Raw genomic sequence first — 7,085 nt, 5'->3', positions numbered from 1 at the left:
TTGGAAAACGAGAAATAAATGCTGGTCTTGGCAGTGATGAGCACACCCTGTGAATGAATAGTGAATAAACAGAAATTGCTATATAATACTAAGATATTGTGACTATAACAGACCTGGTTAAATAAAAGAAGGATTGGATGCCTATAATATTCATGATTACAATTTTTTTAGGAAAGATAGGATGGAAAAATTGAAATAAAATAAAAATACTCATCAAAGTATTACAAAGCAGTGGATATGGGAGGGGCCCATCCAAATCTATCATCTATAGGCCACCAAATAATGAGAAGGGAACAGAGGAGCAAAACGCATTACAACAAGACAAAGGAGCTGTAGATTTGTGATAATGTTTGACTTCAATGCTGCTAGCGTGTGAGTATGAGTTGCCATAATATTATCTGACCATATGGCAGACTAGGATAGTTACAGCATGGGAGGGGGGTGGGGAAGCTTCCTGAAATTTGTGCAGCAAAGACATTGCTTCAACAACATTTTTCCAGTCCATCAAGGAAGGGAATAATGCTGAATCTAGTTCTGAGGACTGTGTTTGAACAAATACATGTTTGATTTGGATATCAATTGCGGAACAGTGATGGTAACATTATAAGATTAATGGCAGTTATGCAAATAGACAAGAAAGAAAAAGCCAGAAATGCTCAACATTAGGAGAACAAAGGTCGGTGAGTTGGAAAAAAATGTTTGGCTCATATGAATTGATGGAAAAAATATTGATTGAACAATGGAGGTACCTTCAAAGAGGAGATAGTTTAGGAACAGAGTAGACACATTTTCGGAGAAGGGAATGAAGTCTTCCAAAGCCTGATCTTCCTGGATATGTAGGTTAAAATGAAATCTGGTTTCCTTGTTGAGTTTGATCAATATTTAGTAAGTTTGGTAAGATGGGAGTCTGAACATGAATGAGGTGCGTTTGGCTGCTAACAATCAATAATGACCATCAATTGGCATCTCGCATTGCCGAGCAAGAATCTTGCCTCACCCACATCAGAAAAGTATTAAATATGGAGCAAGATAAAATCTCCATATTAAAATGGGCCTCATGATACTTGTCCCCCCAATTCTGCCACACATTACATCTCATTATAGCCCATGTCGCACCCTTTAAACCCCTGCCTGTAGAGGTTAAAATGAAATAAAAATGGAAGGTTTATGCCAGCTATCTTTTTCAAAAGACGAAAGAGAACCAGCCTTGATATAGAAAATAAAAAGGAGAACTGCAAGAGGAAATAGAGACTCAAAGATCGAATCAGGAGAGGAGCAGTAGAGATCAGATAGAACACATGCTGATGAAAATATATTTTTAAAATGACAATATTTGAAGTGGAACGGTCACCTGGTCTGGATAAGCTACAACCTAGTTTGCTAATAAAGTAAGTTTGGAAATTATAGAGGCTCTGCCTATAATTGTCTAATTATCTTTCGCTATGTGAGTGATTCAGAGGACTGAATGATTCCAAACATTGCACCCCTATTTATTAATAGGGAGAGGGATAACTCAGTAACTTCAGGCCAGGGGACAAAGTTAATTGACACTTGGAAAAATATTGCTTAGTAAGTATAAACCATTACAAATTTTTGCAAAGTAAAGTTTGTTTGAATAACGTTGTCAAGCACTTTGAAAATGTTCCTGAAGTGAGGATAACAGAGTTAAGGCTAATGCAGCGTATATAAGGCATTTGGCAAAGCGATCTCAAAGACCTGTTAGCATCAAAACTCACGGAATGAATGGAACGGTGGCAGCTTAGTTACAAAGTTCATGGAAAGAAAGCAAAGAATGCTGGCCAAACAGTTGTTTTACAGAGTGGAGGAAGTGGCACTCCCTGATGCTACACTTTTATATTTGTTCACATAATGTGGGAACCACAGACTAGATAAGTATTTACTGCCCACCCCTAACTGCTCCTTGGGAAGGTGGTGAGCTGCCTTCTTGAAGTCTTTGAGCCCTCTTTGAGATGGACAGGACTTTTCATGATTTTGGCCCAGCGACACTGAAGAAATAAATATACAGTTATAAGTTGGAATACTTTGAGGCTTGGTTGGGGAGGGGGAGTGGGGAGATGGTGGGGGGGCTGTTGTCTTGTAAGTAGTGGTGTTTCCAAGCATTAGCTACCCTTGATTTACTAGGTAGATTTGGAAAGTGCTGTTGGAGGAGCCTTGGTGAGTTGGTGCAATATGTCTTGTAGATGATACACACAGCTGCCTTTGTGCGCTGGTTGTGAAGGGAGTGAATGTTGAAGATGGTGGATGGAGTGATAATAAAGCAGGCTGAATTGCCATGGATGGTGTCGAGCTTCTTGAGTGTTGCTGGAGCTGCATCAGTGAGGATAAGTGGGGAGTATTCAAATAACACTCAGGCCTAGAGCATAGAACAGAACAGCACAGGAACAAGTGCTTTTTGTGCCAATCATGATGCTATTCTCAACTAATCCCACCTGTCTGTACATGGTCATCATCTTCCTGTTCCTGCCTGTTCAAGGATGTTGCCGGGACTGGAGGGTTTGAGTTATAGGGAGAGGCTGAATAGGCTGGGGCTTTATTCCCTGGAGCGTCAGAGGCTATGGGGAGACCTTATAGCTTATAAAAGTATGAGTGACATGGATAGTGTGAATAGCCAAGGTCTTTTTTCGAGAATGAGGGAGCCCAAAACTAGAGGATATAGGTTTAAGGAAAGATTTAAAAAGGACCTGAAGAGTAACCTTTTCACGCAGAGAGTGGTGGGTGTATGGAATGAGTAGCCAGAGAAAGTGATGGAGGCAGCTACAATTATAATTTTTAAAAGATGGGTTTATGAATAGGAAGGGTTTAGGTGTTTAGATAGATATGGGCCAGATGCTGGCAAATGGGACTAGGTCAGATTGGGATGTCTGGTCAGCACGGATGATTGGACCAAAAGGTCTGTTTCCGTGCTGTGTGACTCTGTGTTTGTCTAAATGCCTCTTAAACTTTGCTATTGTGTCTGCTTCTACCACCTCCCCTGTCAGGGCGCTTCAAGCACCTACTATGCTCTGTGTAATAACCTTTCCTTGTACAGAGTCATAATCATAGAGTTATACAACATGGAAACAGACACTTTGGTCCAACTATTATACGCTGAAAATATTCCCAAAGCAAACTAGTCCCACCTGCCTGCATTTGGCCCAGATCCCTCCAAACCTTTCTTATTCATTATTTATTCAAATATCTTTTAAACTTTACCTGCATCCACTACTTTCTCTGGCAGTTCATTCCACATAAGAAGCATTCTCTCTGTAAATAAGTTGCCCTTCATGTCTTTTTAAATCTTTTCCTCTCTGACTTTAAATCTATCCCCCCAGTGTTTGAACCTGGGAGAGACACTCCAACTATCCATCCTGTCCATGCCTCTCTAAATTTTATATACTTCTATCAGATCACCCCTCAGCCTTCGATACTCTATTGAAAACAATCGACGTTTGTCCAACCTTTCTTTATAGCAAAAGCAGTCCAAACCAGGCAACATCATAGTAAATTTCAGAACCATCTCCAAAGCTTCCACATCCTTCCTATAGTGCAGTGATCAGAACTGCGCACAATATTCCAAATGTGGCCTGACCACAGTTGCAACATGACTTGCCAACTTTTATACTTATATAAGATCCCAATGTTCCTGAAGGTCCTGGCATTTACTATACATTTTCTTCTGTATTTGACCTCCCCAAAATGCATCACCTCACTTATAAATGGTGGACAGACTTTGGGGAAGTGAGTTACTTGAATAATTCCCAGCCTCTGACCTGTTCTTGTGGATGTGCCGGTGTTGAATTGGGGTGGACAAAGTTAAAAATCACACAACACCAGGTTATAGTTCAACAGGTTTATTTGGAAGTACAAGCTTTTAGAGCACTGCTCCTTTGTCAAGTAGTAAGTATCTGTACTTCCAGATAAACCTGTTGGCTTATAACCTGATGTCGTGTGAATGTTAACCCTGCTCTTGTAGCCACAGTATTAATAGGGCTGATCCAGTTCAATTTCTAGTAAATGATAACGCCCAGGATTTTGATAGGAAGAGTTTCAGTGATGGTAATGCATTCAATACAGTGTAGAAAACTTCAATCAAATCATTCATTAACATTTTAATTCCTTTATAAATTAATCTTTGGACCCTGTGTAATATTCTGGTAGATCCACACTGCACTCCCTCCCTTCTTTCTAAGGTGTGGTGCCAAGACCTATATTTTGTGTGGTGCCAAGACCTACGTGTGGTCTAATAAGGGCTTTATAAGACTGTAATGTAATTTCTCACTTCCTGCTTTTGCTAGTTCTCTTAGATCAAAGTCCAGCACTCCATTAAACATATGAACTATTTTTTGTAACAGTTTAGCGATCTATTTACCTCCATGCCCAAGCTTCTTCAAATTCCATTCATTCTGTATTTTCACGATTTCAAATGTCCCTATCCTAAAGACCAGTGATGAGGAATTGTCTTCACTAGCTGACAGTTCAATGTTTAAGTATTGCTGAGGAAAGGTGCATTCTGTCAAAGCTTTTCAACTGGCACACATCAGGACAATTCACAAGAATTGAGAGTGTAGTGCTGCAAAAGCACAGCAGGTCAGGCAGCATCCAAAGAGCAGGAGAATCAACATTTCGGGCAAAAATCCTTCATCAGGGCTTATGCCCGAAACGTTGATTTTCCTGCTCCTCGGATGCTGCCTGACCTGCTGTGCTTTTCCAGCACCACCCTCCTCGACTCTAATCTCCAGCATCTGCTGGGCTTGCTTTCTCCCAATTCACAAGAATACCAGTTTGAAGGGAAAACTAAAGTTATATTTTAGGTGTGAGTCTGGAGTGCCCGGGAATGCAACTGCTTGGGTAAGAGACGTCATGTTCACTGACTTTGTGCACCCTTGTGAGATTATTAAAATTGAGGGTACTGCTGCTAGATCCTCAGGTCCAGCCTCTAGATGTTATCTTGTTCCCACTACACTGTCAGAGTGAGGCCAAACATAAACTGGAGGAGCAACCCCTGATATTTTGTCTGTCAAGCTTACAGCCCAATGGCCTTAATATTGATTACCCACCAGGTTCAAAATCCCTCCTCCTCCAGCCTTATCACATGTGCAGCCCTCCACCTCCTCCTCACCTCCCTGACCTGATCTAATCTGTCCATCTTCCCACTCACTTATCCAGTCCACCCTTCCCACTGACCAATCACAATAACCCACCCCACCTGCATCCACCTATCAACGTCCCACCTACCCTTCCCCCAGCTCCAACTCCCTCCCTCGAAAACCCTGAGGTCCCCTTCCCCTCTCCAGTCCTGATGAAGGGTTTCAGCCCTAAACGTTGACTTTCCTGCTCCTCGGATGCTGTCTCAGCTGCTGTGCTTTTCCAGCACCACATCTATTGACTCTGGCTTCCAGCATCTGCACTCCTTACTGTCTAGTAGTCCGTCACTTGGGTCCTGATGCCTCCTGGATCCGAAACGTGGGATCCCGTGCTTTTTTTACCAGCAAGCAGAAGAAGCGGGAAACCATGGTCCAGATCCCAGAGGAACCAGACTCGCGACTACACATGTGCACTCACAGATCACAGAGCGCAGCCTGCTTTTTAAATGCCTCCCACAGGCCTGAGTCCAGGCTGACTGAAGCATGACTCCAGGTCGTGCGCCTTTCCGCCAACTCCTCAATCCTGGATTTATACCTTTTCCTCTACTCCCACATGTGCTGGTGACAGAAGATGCAGATGTGAGTCTTGCCCACATCCTACCAAGGCCTCAAGGAGGGGAAGTCCCCCGCTTCCTTCCCGACCCAGAACCAACGAAATGAGATGCAGAACCGCTCGTCCTCCAGCAGCAGATTGTTAAAGGGTGAGTACACGGACCTTACCCTGGCACTGAACAGAACGAGCTCCACTCACATCGGGTTGTGATCAGAGAACGGCACCTGCTGTATGAAGGCATTCGGAACACAGGAGGCCTACTCCCTTGGAACGCAGAGGCGATCAATTCTGGGCATTCCATCCCCAGGCCTCGCAAAGATGAAGGTGATGAAATTGGGACAGAGATTACATCAGACATCTCCCAAGTCAAAGGTCACTTTTAATATTAACAGCAGGAAATATACGGCCATTCCCTCAGAGGTGCTGGACCGAAACCCTGGATGTCCCTCCCTAACGGCTAATCTGGGTCTACCTACACCACTTGGGATGCAGCCGTTCAATTAAAACTAAAGATGGGAAATAAATACTGGCATAAAAAACGAAATCCATGTCCCATGAATGAATAAAATATCCTTCCACCCTCAACCTTCCAGCGGTGAGGGAACTACTAACTGAATGGTTGCTGCCACTTTTGTGATTGGTCCTGGATGGGTATCATTACAGATTCATATAATTTTGGTATGCTTAGAAGTCTTTTTTGTTTTGATTTCATATAACCAGCATTTTGCAGTTTGTTTTATCACAGTGTTCCAGCAAGGGGCGAACAAAATAAGCATGCAAAATATTTCCAGTTCATTCACATAGCCACTGGCACTGAACTCATTGTGTGCTTGAAGTTAAAACAGGAAACCAGTCAATTGCAGGAAACTGTTGTACTTGGTCAGATACACCCCCTGCTCCTTAAAAATTAATTCATCCAATTAGTTCAGGAAAGGGTTGAGCTCTGACAAATAAATGTGTGCTCAAAGCCAGAACAATGAACTAATGCGGGATAATTCCTGAAACACTTCAGTCAGATTACGTTTTCCAGGGAAAACAAGTCATTTTTAGACCTCCATCAAAATTTTGTGTTTTATGCTCTGAATCACTCTGGTAAATCTGTGTTCACATCTCTCCCAAGCCAAAGTATCTCTTCCTAATGTGCCAGATGATATCGCAGTGCTTCAAATGACAACTAACCAGAATTTTATACAATTCTAATGTTTCTTCGAAGACTGCTGAGACAGCGCCCTCATTGCTTCACTCACTGTTAATTAGAGTCATAGAGATGTACAGCATGGAAACAGACCCTTCGGTCCTACCCGTCCATGCCGACCAGATATCCCAACCCAATCTAGTCCCAACTGCCAGCACCCGGCCCATATCCCTCCAAACCCTTCCTATTCATA

The 7,085-nt window shown here is 42.7% G+C and overlaps 1 long non-coding RNA gene across 1 annotated transcript in view; it reads left to right on the top strand.

Moving 5' to 3' along the window:
- Window positions 1-485: 485 nt before the first annotated feature.
- LOC122542908 overlaps window positions 486-7,085 on the top strand; it is a 14,951-nt gene continuing 8,351 nt past the window's right edge. Inside the window, exon 1 of the long non-coding RNA XR_006309883.1 lies at window positions 486-676. This is a non-coding gene — a long non-coding RNA (uncharacterized LOC122542908). The remainder of the gene's footprint in view (window positions 677-7,085) is intronic.

Source organism: Chiloscyllium plagiosum, chromosome 41 (genome assembly GCF_004010195.1).
Source record: "Chiloscyllium plagiosum isolate BGI_BamShark_2017 chromosome 41, ASM401019v2, whole genome shotgun sequence".
In the NCBI taxonomy this organism is placed as follows: Eukaryota; Metazoa; Chordata; class Chondrichthyes; order Orectolobiformes; family Hemiscylliidae; genus Chiloscyllium; species Chiloscyllium plagiosum.
This window is presented reverse-complemented; position numbering and strand designations above follow the sequence as displayed.